This window comes from Phoenix dactylifera, chromosome 2, assembly GCF_051530095.1.
Source record: "Phoenix dactylifera cultivar Ajwa chromosome 2, Ajwa_hap1_PhDact_Kaust_v1.1, whole genome shotgun sequence".
NCBI lineage: Eukaryota > Viridiplantae > Streptophyta > Magnoliopsida > Arecales > Arecaceae > Phoenix > Phoenix dactylifera.
The window spans coordinates 34,283,178-34,303,984 of NC_143191.1; the positions used below are offsets into that span (position 1 = coordinate 34,283,178).

General features: G+C 38.6%; 1 long non-coding RNA gene across 7 annotated transcripts; it reads left to right on the forward strand.

Annotated features, from left to right (window-relative positions):
* The first annotated feature begins 524 nt into the window (after positions 1-524).
* LOC148714765 (uncharacterized) lies at positions 525-20,301 on the forward strand. 7 transcript variants are annotated; one of them, XR_015975364.1, is made up of 8 exons: positions 525-845; positions 9,646-9,841; positions 10,577-10,650; positions 14,577-14,871; positions 15,030-19,215; positions 19,385-19,471; positions 19,577-19,763; positions 19,845-20,301. It is a non-coding gene; the product is annotated as an uncharacterized LOC148714765 (long non-coding RNA). The 7 variants fall into 7 exon arrangements; XR_015975362.1 differs by having other exon boundaries at positions 14,577-14,655; XR_015975361.1 differs by having other exon boundaries at positions 14,577-19,220.
* Positions 20,302-20,807: the final 506 nt, after the last annotated feature.

Here is a 20,807-nt window from a genome sequence, read left to right on the forward strand (position 1 = left end):
TTATTGTATTATACTATAAATATAATATTTTATTACATTATATTATAATATATTGATATGTTATGCTATATAATATCAAATTATGTTATATTATTATATTATAGTAGATAATATTATATTACTATATTATGATAATATTATATTATAGTACAGTAATATTTTACTAAATTATATATTTATGTATTAATATATATTATATTTTATTATTCGCTGCTATATAATATAATACAATATCTTTTATGGTTATTTTGTTATACCAAAAGTACTTTCTTAGTTGTTTACCAAATTCATATTAAAATTTTACAGTAAATATAGTTACCAAATAGTAAATAATTTTTTATAAAAAATTTATTTTTTAAAGTACTATTCCATAAACTTTTATTTTCGAAAGCCCAACCTGTCAAACAGGCCGTCAACAAGTTAAATGCATCCTCTTATTCCTCTCCGGCTATGCCGTTAACAAGTTAAAGGCGGCTATGACGCGAGTTAAAATGGACGGTGGATTGGTTATCTCCGCACGTGCGACCTGCTGTCCGTGCGACGGTCCCGCGGACCGAGTTTCCGACCTATATCGGTCTTCTCCTTCTGCGCACCCTCGGGTAGACCGGATGCCAGACCTCAATTCTTTTAACCGTCGCGGCTTCCCCTTGCATGGACGGCTAACTCTCGGGGAAAAAGAAGAAAAAAAATCTTCACCATTTTTCCCGGTCCCAAGATTGGATTTGAGATTTTGTTTTACTTTTTCCCTCTAGGCGTGCAAATGGAGAAGCTGGGAGCCGCTGAATCGCAGCTTGAGGACATCTTCGATCAGAAGAAGCCCATCAAGAACCCTCTTGTCCCCATCGGTAAATTTCCCCACAAACCCTAACCCAAAACCTCTTCTGCTTCAAATATTTAAATGCATTTCTTTTTAAGATTTTTCATTGCTGGCCTCTTTTTTCTCGAACTTTGTTTGGATCCTTACTTTAGATTAACCTCAATCTTGGGTTGAAATCCCAAATCCCTTCTTCTTTTGGTTCAAACGATTTTGATTTTAATAGATTTTTAATAATATGAATATAACTCGACGCTGCATGTAATGAGCAAGATGTTGTGATCTATATGCTGCGTTGTTAGTGCACAAGCACCGTTCTTTAATTACCAACTGTAAAAAGGACGTGTGTCTATGCAAAGAAATTCGTTTTGCTGCTACGGTCACTTAAACCCTTTTGGAAGAAGGCGTAGCGTGATCATTCATCTATGACTTCATGCAAGTGATCGGGTTGGTCATCTTGTTCATGTTCTGCTGCTGGGGAGAATTCTTTGGAGTGAATATGGAGCGGAACCGATAAAAATAATACAGTCGTGCTATAGCTCCGTGCCATTTGGTTTTGTAGAATCTTTTTTTTTTCTTTTTTTCTTTTTTACTTCCATTGAGAAGAATAAGATACCCAAGCATTTGCTAGATTTTCATAACTTTGTTATATGCCTAAAGTCCCATATTTTTGGTCCAGAATTTGATTTAGCTGTCCTGCCAATACATCACCTGGTAAGTCTTTATAAAAATCAGAATCTCAAAACAAGAGATGGGTGACGAGCAGGAAGCTCAGAGGGGATGGTGGAAGCGTAAGGTGTTTGATGATGGAGGGGGTGGGGTGGTTGATAATGGAATTGAGGTAGAGGGTGGGGAGAGGGATGTGAGGCACCCTAGGGTTTCTAGGATTCCTAATGTTATTTTTGGATAATATATGAGTGCAGAAATTAGGTTTTGGGTTGAAAATTCAGCAAGTAAAGAAACCCAAATTGATATGGAGACAAAAATAAAGATCAATTCAACAACCTAGAGTATCTACTATTAGTGTAGCAAGCAACAACTATTTTAATGGAAGTTGTTCATGTAAATGGAAAGTTTCATCACATAATCATAAATAGAAATTTGAAATTAAAAGCTCAGCTGATAACAAGCAAAAGGTTCTAGACTTAAAAATATAGAATTATGATCTGGGGCATAAAAAGGAAAAATCATCAAAGCAGGAATCAAAGTCAAAGGCACAGATGTGAGGTGATGAGATGCTGAATCATGAATGGATGGACTGATGAGTGGTTGTGAGAAAGAGAAACGAGTAATAGAAAAGGATCACTGCTCGAGAAGATGCAAATGTGGTCTTCTATGCCTCACAGCTAAAGCATTGAAGCTTAGTGCATTTTGGCCTTTGGGTCCATGCACCATAGACCACAAAGGAACTATTGATACAGGAGCATTGGACCAGCCCATTTTTGATTAGGCCGTATATTAGTCTATTTCAAAAGTCTGGTCAAACTATTACTTATTAATTATTAGTAGCTAGTGGTTGTTTTGCTTTAAGTATATCTTATTAATGTTGAATATGTTTTTTTAGTTTTTATAGGTTTTATTAATTATTGTTCATGTATGTGTCCTTTAGAGTTTGTGAAACTATTTAATATTTTTTCCTGTAGAAAGTTGTAAGAATTAATGGATTAGGATATGAAGAGTCATCTTGTGTTTTTATAAATGGATATGTACTAGGGAAAAGGAAATAGTGAAGAATTGGATTGTTTGTATTAGTTCATTTGAGTTTAGTGGTAGAATCCACTTGTTATCTCCTTTCTCTTACTTGTTTTTCCTCTATCGTGATCACTTTCCCCTCTTTTACTAACCTCCTATCATTTTTGACATTATTTGGTATCAGAGCATTAGCTAGGTCTCTCATCTTTCTTTTATCGCCTCTTCAAGAAGACATCAAATTTTTGAAATCTCGATCCGCACCAACAATGAGCATGACGAACTTCATCAACATTACAAGAAGTTGCATCATTTATATGAAGAACACTTTGCTAGAATAGAAGAAAAATAGATGGATTCAAAGAACAAGCAATTTAGTTTGAAAAACAAGCAAGAAAGTTTCAAGGAACTTCAAGCTCTGCTATTACCACTCATGCCCCTAATGCTTCTTCAAATGATCAATCATCACAAGCTGTGTTTCATTCTATGCGAAGTCAAAATCAAGAAGAGGGCAAAGAACCAATGAACAAGATTGACAAAGTTAAATTTTCTTCTCAAAGGCCTACTTATGTGATAACATATCTTACTCCTATTTCTCCTAAGGTTCTTGCATCATGTTCTCCAGCTCTTGAAACTTGCACAATTGCAAGATCCAAGTATGCCTATGAATTCATTAATCATGATGTTCCATCACATGGAGGCATTCAAGTCAAGAAAATATATCTAAGATTGATCATGAGGATTTAGGCTTTAAGCCTTCAAAAACTCTTGACAGAGAAGGGAGAGTCTTTAAAAAATAGTCTTGCTTTCTCTTTACCTCACTTTTTCAAAGATTATGAAGATCCCTATTTGCAAGAGTTGAATAAAATTGTATGAAGCTACATCAATAGTTGTGAAGGAAGATGTTTAATGAGAAGTGCAAGAATAAAAGATTGAGTATAGGACAACAAGAGACATTTATAGGCATACACCATCAAGTTCTTAACAAGGCTTTGAATTCGAGGATGTGTTCCATGCAGTGGAAGTGTTTGATGCAAGAGCATTGGACCAACCCATTTTCGAGTAGGTCGTATATTAGTCTAAGTATCAAAATATTATTTATTAGCTATTAATAGCTAGTGGTTGTTATGTTTTGATTCTGTATTATTAATGTTGGACATGTCTTTTCGTGTTTCTGGGTTTTATTAATAATGATTTATGCATGTGTCCTTGGAGTTTGTGAAAGTATTTAAGCCCCATTTTGGGGAGCTTTTGGAGGGCCAAAAAGCACTTTTAGATGAAATAGGGGTGTTTGGTAAAAATTTTGGAAAGTTGTTTTAGCTTTTTCAGAAAGCTAAAAATAGCTTTTTAGGAAAAGCTCCAAAATGGAGCTTTTCCGGAAAAACACTTTTAGGCCCAGTAGGAAAGTTATTTTTTTACCAAAATATCTATGATAAAATATAACAATTATACAAAATATCCCTTTAATAATTGTTTAATCAATTTTATCACCTAGCTAGAAAATTTATTATATTATGAAAAATTAATTTACGCTAATAATTATAATATTTTTATATCTTTATTATTGTATTATACTATAAATATAATATTATATTACATTATATCATAATACATTGATAGGTTATGTTAAATAATTTAATATTATATTAAATTATTATGCTATAGTATACAATATTATATTACTATATTATAATAATATTATATTACATTACAGTAATATTATACTCTATCATATATTTATGTATTGTTGCTGGAAATTGGACCCGGGGGCGACCAGTGGCTGAGAAGGAGGAGCTCCGATGAGAGTTGGCGGGTGGTGGTCCGTCGGCGGGCGGCGTCCTTCGGGAGACCTGCAAAAAGCCGGTGGCTGGAGTTTCCGGTGCCGGCCCTCCAATGCCTAAGTCAGAGGGGGCTAGTGTGTAGAGGGAGAGAAAATATCTCCTAGAGTTTCAGAGTCCAACCCTCTCTAAGAGGGAGGGGTTTCTCCTTTATAGGGGAGTGCAGGATTACCTGTGATGTGATGGGGCAAACGAGTTACCGTGATGATTGAGCACGATCGTGCAAATTAATACATTGCCGTGGAAAATCAGGCTGGAGTCAATGAGTCATCGTGGGTGATCGGACGCAGTCGAGTGGGTCAATTAGTTACCATGGAGGGCCTGTGATCCGTGGATAGCAGGCGCATTAATTGTTGAGTGAGTCGGAGATCTGACCGCAGAAGGTAGCAGGGCATGGTTTCCGGTTGAACTGCAGAAAGATGTGACCGCAGCGGGTGGATGGCGAGGTCGGGCTTCCGAGGCCAAAAATGCTGAGGTCGGGGGGGTTTAGGTCGGGGGCTCTGAGGTCGGGCGCCTGGTCGGGGGCTCTGAGGTCGGGCGCCTTCAGGTCGGGCGCCTCCAGGTCGGGTGCCTCCAGTCACGTGCTGGCAATGTGTTCACGTGTTTTGGGGCGATCTATTTTTTCCCAACATGTATTAATACATATTATATTTTATTATGCTCTGTTGTATAATACTGTGCAATGTTCTTTATGGTCATTTTGTCATACCAAAAGTACTTTCTTAGTTTGTTTACCAAACACATGTTAAAGTGGCACAACACTTTAGAAATTTAGTTACCAAACAGCAAATAGCTTTTTATAAAAACTCTACTTTAGAAAACTCTACTTTCAAAAGCTCTACTTGCAAAAGCTCTACTGCCAACAACTCTTCCAAACGGGGCCTTAATTATTTATTTTTTAGAAAGTTGTAGGCATTAGTGCATTAGAATATGAAGGATCATCTTGTATCTATATAAATGGATATTTAGTATAGAAAGAAGGAATACTGGAGAATTGAATTGTTTGTGTTAGTCCATTTAAGTTTGGTGCTGGAATCTACTTGTTATTTCCTTCCTCCTACTTCCACTTCAAAACCAAGTTAACACGAATTTAGCACTCGTTTCCATGAACCCAAGGGCTTCTTGAGTATTTCTTAGGATTATCTAGGAATTCCGAATAGGAAGGAAAGGGAAGAGGAGAGATGAAAAGAAGGAATAGGTGGAAAGGGGTGTTGGCCAAAAAAGATAAAGTGGTGGGAAGCCTTCTTTGTCTGTACAACCAAAAGAAACCAGGGGATGGGGTATCCACATAATAAATGGGGAAAAAAAATAGAGTAGGGGGCGATTGGCGAGATGGGAAATAAATAAGAGCAGGACCAACCACTCCTATTCCCTTTCAAATGCTGAAAGCTCCTAAGATTTTTAATTTTCCTTTAATATGTCTAATTTGTACTCTTCGCATGCCAAAAAATCTATCTCACTTTAGTCATCATGCAATGAGCATATGATCATTACCTCCAACATCATAGGTGAAAACAAATTAAAAGTAGATGAAAACTTACTTAATAGATACACTAAAGGATGTGGTTGGAAGCTAATTAATGGTACAATGATATTGGTTTAACTAATTAAAGCCAAAAACAAGAGGTAAGTTCCATTAAATAAAAATAGAAAGCAATGTTTTAAAAAGCTGAAGCAGTATGCGTGTGGTTAGGTTGCATAGCATATCCATGGTATGCGAGGCACATATTCAGTTCATATTTTTTAAATATTTTAAAATAAATATTATATATATGTTAAATGGTTAAAAGTTAGAAATAAATAAAAAAATCAGAAAAATTAATAAGAGTTAAGTAAGCACAATCATACTTATTTTAGACATTTAAGTGCATATTCTAAGTTCTGACAAATAAAAAATGAGAATATCATCCTATGAAGTATAGGCCATGCTTAAACTTGCAACAAAGAGTAAATTGTAAGTTGCAACAAAGTATTTTTAGCAGTCTGTAACAAAGTTTAAACTTTGAAGTACATACTTTATAAACATAAGTGACAAAATATTGGTGTGGTACGAAATTTAAGCTTTGAAATTTTAAGTATATACCTTATGAAGAAAAGTGACAACCTATAATACCTGAGGTATGTAGGAGCATATGTGGTATGCAGCTACATATATAGCTTCATATGCGGCATGTTGTGCATATGCGGCCACCCAGGATCCACTTGTGTGGCCCGATGCATAAACAAACCGCATATGGCTTGTGCAGTGCGATCTAGGGGCCATCTCTGCATACGCAATCGGAAACCATTTTTTAAAATAATGATAGAAGGAGCGACGCTACTAAACTACATTATGCGAGACATGAATGGTGGAGGGTGTTGGAGATTCTTCTCTCAGTCTCTAGCGGAGCTTGGTTGAGGGATGAGGGCGAAAAAAGCATGGAGAGAGCACCAATCAATGGTGACAGAAAATTTGCAATAAAAGGTACCATGGTTGTGCAAGTTGAAGGTGTGATGCCATTACTAGTGGAAATTACATGTCTTTTTTTTCCAAGGGGTGGGGGGTTGGTGGGTAGGTTGAGTAGCTTAAGGGAGAAAATTAGTGTTTGTTTACCTCGGCCTTTTGTTTCTCTTCAATTTTTCAAAGCTCACAAGAAGATTGAGCCCGTACTAATAGGGTTTCCAATTGTATTTATTTATTTTGTTTATATGTTGAAAATATAAGGATCAAGGTTTGCCGTCTCGGTACTAGACTCCATACCGGTGCCACCCTGTTACGATATCTATACACCCAGTACAGAGGCCTGTTCGACGTACCAAGTGTTGGTATGCCCTCCATACCACGTACCAGTATCAAATTGGTACGATAGGTACGCTCCGTACTGCCAAGTTCGGTATGGTATGGTATACCTTGATAGGAACTAAATTGCCCACATACATTATGAGGAAATAAGGGTTAGGGCAAAATATGCTTCAAACAATTGGTAGACTAAAGGCTTGGATTTTTAAAGCTTCCTTATCACCATCCATGTTGGTAAAATACTGGTTGGTTTGAATAGTTTAAGTCTTTTGACTGTTTTTAGCATAATTGGTTTAATTACGTAATTGAGTTGGCCAAAGGTATGATTAACTAGTCCAACCAGTTTGTTTGTCATGGATCCAAGAACACTATTGTGGCCATGCAAACTAAAGTTTCTTGTTGCTAAGCATATGCTCAACTAGACTAGGACATAAACTCGATTGGTTTAGCTTTTGCAATGCAGGCTCTATGTGTTTTATTAAGCATAGGATTAGTGAAAAGAACGGTCAGTTTATATGTTTACAACCAAGGTATGCCGAACCATCTTGAACCACTCGGTTCAGGGTGTATCAAATCAAACTAGCGTGGAAGTAGGATGGTTCAGCCTTTATACTGGCCGAACTGCCCAAACCGGTCCAAACCAGGCCAAACTAACTGGTTTCACCTGGCTGAACCGTTTTCTGATTACAATACCTACACTCACACACCACGCCTCCCCCCCCCCCCTGCGGCATCTGTTTTGATCTCGATCCTTAACCCTCTACCTCACCCTCCTCTGGGGTCGCTCTTCATCTTCAAGCGATGATGACAGACACTGTCACTTGGTGCTTCTCTCTCCCCTCTTCAATTTCTCTGTCTCGCCCTCTTGAGTCCCTATCTTCTGTCGATGACAAGGGATGATGATGCCCAGTGACCCGGTGTGGCCACTCTCTCTTCACTGTGGAAGCAACTAAGTCCCATGGGGCCGCCTAGACCTCTATGTCTCCCTCCCTCCTTTTCCCTGGCTGCCTCTCTCTAAAGCCTTGAAATGCCTGTACCATCATCAGACTGTGTATTGTGTGTTAGTAGGTAAAGCTGATGCTGGACTGACACAAGTCACAATGCCAGTACTGCAAAACTTGGTCACAACATCCTTTTTGGTGTTGGTCCAAAAATGTTGCTGGGACCATATAAATTGACCTTTCTTTTTACAAAGCCTATAATAAATAAACTAGGAGCTAAGCCCGATTGGAAGCTTTTCTTGTGCATTCTTTGTGTGCCTGTGTGGCCTTTCTTGGCCTGAAAGCACTGTTATGGACGTACAAGTGACCTTTCTTTGTGCTAAGCCTGTGCTCATAAACTAGGAGCAAAGCTCGATTGGTAGCTTTTCTCATGCATGCTCTGTGTGTGCTGTGCATTCTATGAACCTTACTTCTTGCTATTCCTATGCTTAATAGACTAGGAGCTCAGCCTAATTGCTAGATTTTGCTGTGCATGCTTTGTATGTGTGTGTGTGTGTGTATTATGCGCGCTCTGTGTGCTTATGCATGCACGTAAGGCTATGCTCAATATACTAGGAGCTTAGCCTGATTGGTAGCTTTTGTTGTGGATGCTATGTGTGGGCATGAGCATGTGTGTGTTTTCGTGTGCACTTATGCAAGAACATGCATGTGCATGTGGGTGCATGAGCGCATGCATGCGTCCATGTGCACACACATGTTTAAGCCTATGCTCAATAAGCTAGGAGCTAAGGCTGATTGATTGCTTTTATTGTGCATGCGCTGTGTGTAGTTATGTAGTCCTATGTTCAATAAACTAGGAACTAGCCTGATTTGTAGTTTTTTGCTGAATCAACGACTCCAGTATGGCTGGTAGTACCACCTAAGGGCAGATAGACCATCCACCTAGTGCTGCTACCTGCTGTGTATGCTCTACATGTGCAAGCCTGTGCTTAATAAACTAGGAGCTAAGCCCAATTGGAGCTTTTGTTGTGCATGTTTCAGGTTGCTAAGCCCGATCGCGGTACCTTTAAAAGATTTAACTTTGTTCATATTAGGAAAATACATAAGTACATGGGGACCTTAATTTTGGACCACCTTATTGAAGCCTATATTATATCAATTAAATTATATAGTTATACTTAATGATGCTGTAATAAAATCAAATGAAGTCCTAAAATTTTTAATATCATAAGCAAAGGTGTCTATCTAGGCTGCCAAGTATCACTGATGCATAGATTTATGATTTTGCAATCTTATCTACAAAGAATATATAGAGCTTAATAAGACAACCTGCACACAAATTTTATTTCCAAACAAGCAAATTATATCCCTACAATACATGGACTTAAGCTATTGCTGCTGGTAATTGAGACATTTAATCATTATTTTGATGCACATTTTGGATAATTGTAACTACCCAGGGCGTAATTACAAATTACATTACTACCTGTTTCTATTTGTCAGATAATATTCATCCATAACAACATTTCTTCTTAATTCTCTTTGTATTTTTCTACATTCATATCTATTACTAAAATTTCTCAGGTGCGCTTCTTACTGCTGGTGTGCTCACGGTGGGCCTGATCAGCTTCAGACAAGGAAATTCTCAGCTGAGTCAGAAGCTAATGAGGGCTCGTGTTGTACTTCAGGGTGCAACGGTTGCTCTGATGGCTGGCAGTGCTTACTTCTTTGGAGAACAATTTAAGGATTCTAAGAAATGAAGTTGCATTGGACAAAAGTGGTATAGAATCATGCTTTTTGGCTCTGCTCTGTATCTGCAGCTGAAGTTTTGTTCTTTTTTCTTTTTTAACAATGTTCTGGACTGTAATCCCTTTCAACAAATGCAATCCTTTTCCGTAAGCAGAATAACAGTTGATATTATCACCTGAAGAAATATATTGATGACTCAAATGAATAATGTTGGATGGTATATGCTTGCAACTGCTAGTTTGTTGCAACAATTCTATGTTATATTTCCAGACATATTTTTACTAGATTGTGATTTCATGCCTGTAAAAAATTTATTTGGGATATAGAATTCTCTCTTGGTACCTTAGTCAGAGAATTCTTCTCTTGTTACCTTAGTCATCCTAATTTAGTTTGATGAGCTTGGGAGAACTTGCACTTGCAAACACTTGCATCTTCTAGTTCAGATGTCGATCCTTGCATTCTCTACTAGGGAATATCCTTCATGGGTTACATGAGCGTTCCATTAACTTGTGTTTGTATTCAATCAAAAAGAACTTGTCTGAATTGAGTGTCTGAAAATTCTTATATCATCATACTTAATAAAAACTGAAAATTCTGTTCCTGCTCTGGTGACTTCACCAGTTGTTGATAGTTGTTATGCATACGAAAATTGTAGATTCTATACTTGCTGATTTACTTTCTGTAAGACTTGCTCTCCTGTCCCTTTTTGCGCCATTTAATGTTCCAATACTTACTGCTGCGTCTTTTCCCCTTGTTCTGGTTCCAGTCCTATTTCCTGTGCTTTGTTCTCCCTGCGCTCCATATGCTTGGCATCAGACCTTCTTTGGAGCACGTTTGCTGGTACGTGGTCTATTCTTACCCATCTATTTGGTCTTGTATAGTGTTCATTAGATTTATGAAAGCATCCATTTGTTTTCTTAAACTTATCAACAGTGATAACCAAAACCAACTGGCCTAACTATCTATGTAAGGTCGGCATACATATCAAATAGTAAGAGACCGACTGTACTGGCATGTACCGAGGTTTGGTTTGGTATTAGAGCTGAATCGGTCTGAACCAGGGGTGGTAATCGGGTTGGGTTGTATATGGGCCGAGTCCGATGTGGATTGGGTCACAAAATTTCATATCTGAACCTGACTTGCTTATTAGACCGGTCAGGATTTGAAATATGAACCTGCTATGCTTAATAAGCAAGCAACATGATTGACTTAACCTATTTAATAAATAGCTTAGGCCAACTTGTTGGTTTAACCTATTTAGCATCTGCACTGGTATTCTAAGTGGAATCAGTGAGTGATCAATAGAACAACAAACAACAGAGAAAGAATGGCAATACAAAATGGAGACGATTGCAACATTTAATGTAGTAGTTAAGAAAAAGAAAAATAATTTCATAAGATTTTTTTAGAAAAGAAAAAGTTGTATATTTTTAAAAGGAATTTTTTCCAAATTGTTGGCCACCACCACCTGCAATTAGACCTTTAAGATGGAGGGAACCCCATCAAGGGGAGGAATTGAGCTTCCGAGGGGAGAAGAGAAACCCTCAAATGTGGCTTAGGGCTTAGAGCTTAAGGAGAATGGACTGCAAGTGGCGTCGTTGGAGGGCTTTGTGGTGGGATTGGGGGAGGACCTGGTGGGGAGAGGAGGGGGGGGGGGGGGGAGGCATACTGATTGAGAGAGTGCCTTCGAGGTCAACAACATCGAGGTGAAAGCAACAAAGAGGGCGAGGCCGAGACCGATGACAATAGATAGGGTGAAGCTAACATTGACGATGGAGAGAGTCTGGCCAAGATTGAAGATGATGGAGAGGGTTAGGCGAGAGGAAATAGGAAAGAACTAAAAAACTTTAAAACAAAAAAGGAAAAAAAGTGACCTTTATTTGAGGAGGAGCCCTCCTTTTTGCTGGACTCCTCGTTACCATCGAAGCCCTTGCTAGATCTTGAGGCTGACTCCATGAATTGCTTCTTCGGTGCCAAAGCCCTTTGTTGTTGTCATTGTCGAAGCCCTAAAGGAAAACCTTGTAGTAGAAGAAGAAGCAGCAATGGAGAGCGGTAGAAGGCTACTAACCTAGAGACGGGGAGAGATCCGAAGCTACCATTGCCACAAGCAGCAAATGGGGACGACCACTGCTCTACGCCACATGGGAAACCCTAATCCTAAGAGTCGAAGATGGAAGAAGTATCTAGAAGCAAAAATTAAGAATAAAGTATACACAGATCGGATTAGAGGTGGTTAGGTTTTGGCATGAGCACCAGTTTGGTCCATTTTATACCTTAAATAGATAAACGGGTTCGTTAAATATATTAAACCCAACGATATAAATAGTATTAAATGGGTTAAATAGGTTATGATCCTAGAACCCGAACCCGACCTCTTTAATAAATAGATCAAGATAGATTGACCTGTTTATGATCCGAACCTGTTTAGTTCAAACTCAAAAACCTACTTATGGTAGATTGATAGATCGGGTTGATAGATCGAGTCATTATTTTCCAGCCCTAGCCCGAACCGAGTGGAACTATCCCATAATCACCTGGGTTTGAGCGATATGATGGCTAATAGTGAGGAAAAAGTATTAAAAGTATGAAACATGACTATGCTGACAGATGCCATTAAATGAACATTTCACTATGGTGTTGCCGTAAGCCAACCATCTTCTAGGGTGATCTCCCATGTGATGATGTGATCATGTAACATGGACTGCTCCCCTGCAGTTCTTGCCTGTCGTTCATCATGGAGTATTCACAGATGACATTCCTCTTCTAGTTGCAAAACAAACCAGTTCTATCAAAATGGGCTTTTAACAGTGATTCTTGGTTATACACATGGTCATCAAAATCTGAGATCTAGCTAGTTACATCATTACCGTACTCACCTAGTTTGCTACATCATACCGTACTCACCTAGTTTTATGATCTCTATGTCATTGACAACTCAATGTATTCTTTTAAAGGACATTCTTAATTAATGTTTGTACAGCTGTAGGGAACATGCTTATGTCCTTCGGATTCAAGGACATGTACTGCTTGAATGCTTGCATTGGAACTAGCACTAACCACATAAATCCCACATTGCTCTTATGGAGGTCCGGACTTTTTGTTGCTGTGAGAACCGATAATGGTTGGTCCAAAAGCATATTTTCAGGTCCTGGTAGTTTTTTCTATCCTCCGCATTGGCCTCCGAAGTATCTTTGACATTCTTTTCTGTGCAAGATGTTAGACTGCAGCATAACATTAGTTTTAGAAGGTTATCCTTTGGTACGGGAAGGTTGTTCTTCCCTCTGTCAATTCATCTATTTGCCAATCTTTGCTGCCAATCCCTCTATTGTTCCTTGATGAGATGCTAAACAGCCCATGTTCTAGTGCAACAATTTAGACCGTAGGTCATACAATTTACGGATTTGATTTCACCCAAGAGTTCAATTTAGACCATCCAGTTTCTTGCTCTATCCCATCCCTACTCTCTTCACTCTACCATGCAATGCTTATTCTCATGAGTCATTTGCGTGCTAATTTAGGCCCACAACTTTGGTTCATAGGTTATTATCCCATTGAACATACTACTGAGATTAGTTATAGAAGTGTGGCTATCAATCCTTGCAGGGAAATGCAAATATATGCGCCGCGCCTTATTATCTTTAAGAATAGCTCGTAGGAAATGATAGTGCAACTAAAGTCACACTAGCCCACGATCGCCAATGTGAAGAAAAAAGCAAGCCACACATAAAGGACTCCAAAGATGAATTAGAGTGAACAATTAATTGAAGCAACTCAATACAAAGATAGGAAAGTATTTTATAGACTTTATGGAGACTTCTAGTACATGCATTCATATTAATTGCATGTAATTAAGACTGCATAGAAAAATGAACATACATTATAGGAAGATGTAAAGATGGATAAGTACGTGAATATATTAATGATCCTTGCATGAATCTAGATTAATATGTATTTAGACTATTCCAAGAAATCAACTTTACTAATTTCAACATAGCTGATGTTGCTGCTACCATCATAGTCATGCTTTTCTTCATTATATGAATGATGAAAACTAACATTAAGGGAACCAATTATATGCTGCACATATAATTAAGGTTTTGATTAATTGCGCCTCATATAAATTTCAATACAAATCTAAGAAACCATATATATTCCACATATCCAGATAATTCTTCTTACTGTAAATTCAAAAAATTTCATGGGCCATTTTTTCTGTCTGTCGATATCCCTAGTCATTACATGCTAGTCAAACAAAGGGTCTGGAATCAATTTGCCCATTCAGATACCCAAGATGTTCTTTTTGGTCCATATAGTTATTGCGAATAATTTGGTTTGAGGGCATTGATCCACCCAATTTCTACTCAAAATCTCTCTGTACTCTAAATTGTCTTGATTTCATTGAATTCTGTATCATGATGTATGAATTTTTATCGTATGTCTTTTATTCATTAAAGTACTGAACCACTTAATCAACTAGTTACAGTTGCCCATGTGGTAAATGTACAAGAATGAATAGGTTATATTAACAGAAAATGTTTCCATAATTAGGTTTTTGCTTAAGATCCAAATGCATGTAACCTGAAGATACTTTGAGTTTTTTTTTGAATTATCTTGGTAATTTGAGTTTTTTAACAATCTCCTATCAAATAATTGGAGCCATAAATGGTTTAGGTATGTATATTAATTTTAGTTTTATGCGCATTATGTATAATTTTCCTTGAACCCTAGAAGTTCATTCATTAGTAACTGACTAGTCTGTCATGCAGGATGCTTACTTTTATGTCTAAATGAGATCATTACTTATGGAGCACCCGTGATAATTAGCAGGGCATTCTAGTGCTGGTGGTGAGTAGATTCCTAGAGTTACAATATATTTAAATACTTTCTCTTTTTTTTGGCATTTGGAAAATAATGAAATCATATTTTGACAAGAAATTTCATCAATTTTTAGTGCATGTTTTAGAAATAATTGATAATTGCTTGCATTAGATGGTTCTCAGTTCTTGACATCATTACTTATGGAGCACCCCTGATAATTAGCGGGGCATTCTAGTGCTGGTGGTGACTAGATTCCTAGAGTTACAAATATATTTAGATACTTTCTCTCTTTTTTTTGGCATTTAGACAATAGTGAAATCATATTTTGTCAGGAAATTTCATCAATTTTTAATGCATGTTTTAGTAATAATTGATAATTGCTTGCATTAAATGGTTTTCAGTTCTTGACTTTTGGCATGTGGTGCCCAACAATTTCCACCACACTATTTGAGGTGTTCAACAATAACAACTAGCAGGCCATGTGGTATATCTTCTTGGCTGTGCAAAATCTTTCAGGTGTGATGAAACTCACTATCATCATTGTCGACATTTTCTACTACAATATTTTCGGTTAGGCCATTGTTTCACGACAACTCATTGTCCTTTGAAGTTTGAAGGGTGTCAAATAATTGATAATGATGTCGGGCCCTTATATTCATCAAGTGTGCATATGCATGATATCATGTAGAATCTGCAATGAATGAATTGAATTTGGAAAAAAAAATCATCAAGGTCAAAAGGAAAAAAAAATCATGTTGCTCATACCAATCATGTTGTTCTCTGTTACAGATAAAGTCATTTGAGGTAGAACATGCAGTCAGGGTCCTCTATAACAATAATTCTTTAGTGAAGCATGTTTTGTGATGTAAAAACGAAGCTTGTGTTGATCCTGATAGAACACAAGAGCCTAAAAAAGAGACTGGCCTTTTTTTGGATCTCAATGTGCATCATTAGAATGGTGTTCGAACCTTGTTAGTTCCTTGCAAGATGGAAGTTGGTTTGAGGACCCTTATTCTCCCATTTTGACTATTATGAAAGAGGAGGGGAATTGTACAATTTATCGTGGGATAACCATATTTGACAAGATCATCCAAGCAAATGGGGCTTCATTAGGGGTGGTGATCATGAGAGAGTAAAAACTAACTCAGAAAAAAAGGCACGAAAATTATAAAAAAGAGCGCCAGAAACTAGTCAGTGTGCATCCGAGCTAAAAAATCTGCGAGGCTGGTTCTGCATTGATGTGATCTATTGCTAAATATTGTTGCATGGCTCCAAGTATGTTGGCTACTTGCTTTTGTCGCAGTGAGGTTCATGGTGGTAAAAGTGTAGTTCAAGGCAGCAGAATATTGTGTCCATGTGCTATAACAAATAAATAGGAGTTAATTGCAGTGATCTGTGAATTGCTGGGTTGTAACACTAAACATTCAACACTAGATATGTGCCTGATTGAGTGATAACAAAAGTAATCTTGACCGAATCAGACCGAAATTGTTTTGAGTTGATAGGATTTGAAAGAGTCCAGAGATTGTGCGTTGGAGAGGCTAGCTTCTCCTGGTATCTTGTCCAACCAGAAATGGTAGACTGTGCACTGTGATTATTCAGGGCGGCGTTATGTAGTGAGACGCCGTTACACCCAATAACAATAACAATAATAATAATAATAATAATAATAATAATAAATAATGGTGGACTGTTCGTCTGCCACAGAAATTAGTACTCCATTGGATGCTATAACTTCGAGAACAGACTCAAAGGTGAATGTTAGTGGTCTGAAACAAAATTTTGACAGGTTTTCAGCCGCTTGTATTATGAGTCAACTCTGATGGAGCTGCGACAGGTATCAAGTGGCCGAGACAATCCTCCACCACCATCTCAGGTGGACAGAATTCATGCAACAAAGTTTAGAAATAGCAGTTGACAAGGAAGTATTATCCTGTCAATACATGTGGTCCAGAGAACCTTGTATTCCTTTGGATAAGGAATTATTCTTCCAGTTCATGTGGTCGGTGAGTATGATGGCAATTAGTAGGACTCCAAAGTGGTAACCAACATAGAGAAGGAAGCTGAAGTTTGGAAAGAACTATGAAAAAAAGATGTCTTTTAATTTCAAAACAGCGACAGGAGAGTGATATCATGCGGTTCGACGTGCACTCATGCAGTATGTCGGAGGGGTTCTTTTCGGCACACAATCCAAAACGATCATTTGAACTAGGAAGAAAATGCTTGCTTGATGCCCTTGTGATTTGAGGGAAAACAAGATTCCTCAATAACAATAATGCAAGTTTAGCCATATTTGATTCCTAAATTCATCAAATTAGATACTGTTTACTGCAAAACTCTAGCTTTAAGCGCATTTCTAGTAGAACATCGCAATGTAGATCTTTCAAACTCTTTTTCTAAGTTGAGCTCAATGAAAAAATAATCTTTGTTTTTTAATTTTTTGTTTGGTGGGGGGGTTATAAAAAGATCTTTTAAGCCTTCACCAAACAACCTAAGATTAGTCTACACTCTTAGAGTCAGCCAACTTATCTGGGTGCTCCCTAGATGATTCTCTCTGTCAAACTATTAAGCCAGGAATCACTTATGGAGTCAAAAACCTTTGCTTTCTGGAATGGGAGGGTGCGACAGACTCTATGAGCAAAATGCCTATGACTCAAGCTCTTTACAAGTATGATCTGTCTTCTTCCAGTGTCCTCTGAAAATTGATGATAGGAGGATGTGTTGAGACCATCAGGGTCGGGGGCTTTCAGGCCGCCTGGTTCAGGAAAAATCGTCTAAGATTTGTTTGACAGCCCGTACTTGCTCCAATTAGGCTTTCCGGAACAGTCCCTCTTATTTGCTCCCAACAAGATTTTTGAAGTGCTCAGCCACATGATGCATCACTTGGCCTTTTAGATGATGGGCATTTTCTTCTAAGATTTTGGACGACAGAAAATTAAACTACATTTTCTCGTACGGTGAGCCTTGTAATAACCTGTGCTCCAGACAGGTTCCTTCAGTCAAATTGCCTTTGGCTCTAGACTTCAGATCAGGTTGTAACTTGATCTAAAGTTTAAACTTCATGTTTTCCCTTATATAATATATATAGAAGAAAATATTTTAAGACATTTCCATTCCCTCGAATTCTCTCTCAAACATTCTTATTAGCTTCCCTGCCGTTCTGGATTGGCATCGCCATCCACAAAAAAACAAACAAAAAAAAAAAGATCTGCCACCAGTTACTGCAATTCATGTCAACAGTGCCGGACTTGGAGCTTGTTTTGAAATGGAACATGACATCGTTACGAACCTTGGATACACCTAACGTTGCCTTCCTAACCAAGCAAGAAAAAGTCTAATCCTACTAATTGTCTTTCCAAGTTTCAACCATGCCTTCTGCGAGCGCCTTCCTCGTCTGCGTTGGATGGATATCCAATAGTCTTTTGGGTCCACTTGACAAGGCTTTTAGAGTTGTTAGTGTGCCCAATAATTGAAAGCCATCACTAACTCCTCAGATTCCATCGTCCATTAGGCTGCCAATTTTCTACATCATCTCTGACAAGCTGCAGGAGATGATCCACCATTGCCACTTGGTGATGTGATGGCCGTTATTCACTTCCTTTTAGGGATCTCGTTGCTTCCTTTCATTCTACCAAAGCAGGTACTCCACCTGCTTGTTGTTTGGTGGAGGAATCCATCAATCAAAGAGCAGGAGGGAGGAGTAGACCACTGAAATCCATCCTTGATGCCACAATAATCTCCTCCTCCCATGTGCCATCCCTTCTGTAAAGTGGTGAAATCCCAAAGGATCTATTGTTGTCATGAGTCGACAGTGTTCCTCGCACAATACTGGATAACTAGATTGACGACGTCCGTGATGATGGACTTGGTGGTAGTTGTGTAAAGAAACAGTACTGCGAGGGGCCACACCCTTTGATCGATTTGCTGGTCCTCTTTTGTTGGGTGGGCGACACTCACCTTTCCCAACCTAATTAGATCATACAGCCAGCTTGAACTCTGATTCCTTGCAAACCTAGTTCCAGCAAATTGCCACAACTGCTAATTTGCCACCTCGAGCATATGACAAGCTCCCCAAGTGCATGCAGTATGCATGGGTACATGCACTGCGAGAGAATTCGAGCATATAGTGTGAGGACCCGTGCAGGTTTAGTCACACATTGGTTATTTGCTGGGTAGATTTTAGGTATTTATATAAGATCAAGAAACCCAAATAATACCTTCCGGTTAACCATTATGGATGAGGTCCTGGGTTGTTATATATAGTAAGTAGGCTTGTGAGTAGATGAATTTGGATTCTCCTATTTGGAAGCTTTGCGAGTGTAGTGTGTTTTATTGATATGCTCTGAATTGCACACCTCGAAGACCGTCGATCAAGGCATCATCTCTACTTCCTTAATAGCAAACTTCACTGCCCAACCAGGGGCAAGTTTCAGCTGCATATATGGTGCAGTCATCTGCTTATAACAACGGTGGATCATCAGCATTGCAAGTACTTTTGGATTCATGTCGGATGATGAAGATGCTGTATGGCGAACTCTAAACTCGGCTGGACTGAAACTTAATCAAACCTCTTGCCAATTACCATGGGTAAGGTAGAACTGTAGAAGTCCTATTGTTACATTAATTTGACCTGTTGTTTTTTCCTTCCATTCGAAGGGAATACAGTCGCATTACATTGGAGGGAGGGGTACCATGGTGCTGATCACATGTTCTGCAGCTAAAGCTAGGATACCCATCCATCTTTCTAATGATGCAGGTCCCTTTCAATGCCCAGGGAAAAGATGGTATCATAATAAAAAGCTCTCCCATTATTTCTCGTGCAATGATGGCTACCAAAACCCTGGTAATTACCATTCTAAACCTCTGCTTCGTCCAATCATCGAACCATACATCCTCTAATGGATAAGCTAACAAAGCACTACAGCCACTGACCTAACAAAGTTGGCAGGATCAGACTTAAGTACCACTTTGGTTGGTTGGTTGGTTGGTTGGTTTTGGGCAACAGGCATCGTTCCAACAACATCCAACGCTAGATCGGGGCCTGCGCGGCCTGGTTGGAGCTGCAGCCATGACTATGAGATCCAATATGTGACACGCTAGTTGCTGCTCGGCAGTGCTCGGTCTTTTCCAAGGAGGTTAACCCTGTTCAAATATTCAGCATTTACTTGGTTTTGCTTTCCTTTACCTTTTTCTCCATGGCATTTAATTGATGGCAGGAAGATTACAAACAAGTCCCCATCAAGATCCACAGGAGCAAGACATAGTGGCAAGTAAATGCGAAAGGAGAAGCTGTCTACAATGACTGTTGACAAGTTCTTAGAGCCAGCAACCACTCCTAAGAATCCATATCGACCTAAGGGGCATGCATAGGAGCCTATATCTTGGGGTAGACTATATGCTCACATTATGCTTGGCAGGCTATAATTTGGTCCTGCACTGTAGCCATAGTCCTTTGAAAGCATACATCACCATGACGCTCTTTAAATGTACAATTCGTACTTCAATAGCATGTCTAGCCTTTGTCTGTAAGATAATATCTTAAACGGGTTTCACCAATTTTTGTTGTGCTTCCTTTTCTTTTGTTTTGATCCTTCTATGCTAGCATCTGGCATGTGTCATGTGTGAATGCACATCTTGTTGCGTGCAAGCATGCACGATGAGAATTAGATCGGTGGTGCGGTATTCAAATACTGGTAAGTCTAAATAATTATGGTACTTTTTGCAGCTCTCTCGAAAAAGAGTCGACGGTGGAGATGTTTGCCAGTACAATCGCATCCTGAGTGCCATCACAGCTGATAGATGGTCTAAATTTCTTTCTTGGTATATAAAGGTGATGGTGTGAGAAAACCTACTTTACTCTCCAACCCAAGTACTAAATTTGCTTCTTCGGCATTGTTTAGTGTAGAACACGAGGTTCTTCTGACAAAGACAAGTAGAAAATGAGAAACAAATTTGCCCGTTTGACAAATCTTATCGGCAATGCTTGGCAACAAAACCATTCAGGGCCTGCTCGCACCGAAGGAGAGTTTGCAGCAGTGTAATAAATGATTGCAGGGTAAGTTGAAGAACTGACTTCGACATCAAATTACCAAATAAATGTTGCAAGAAGCTGTGCAATACGTTCTTCAACTTGAGGTGAATAATATGACCACGTCGGCATGACAGTACGTTGTCAGCAT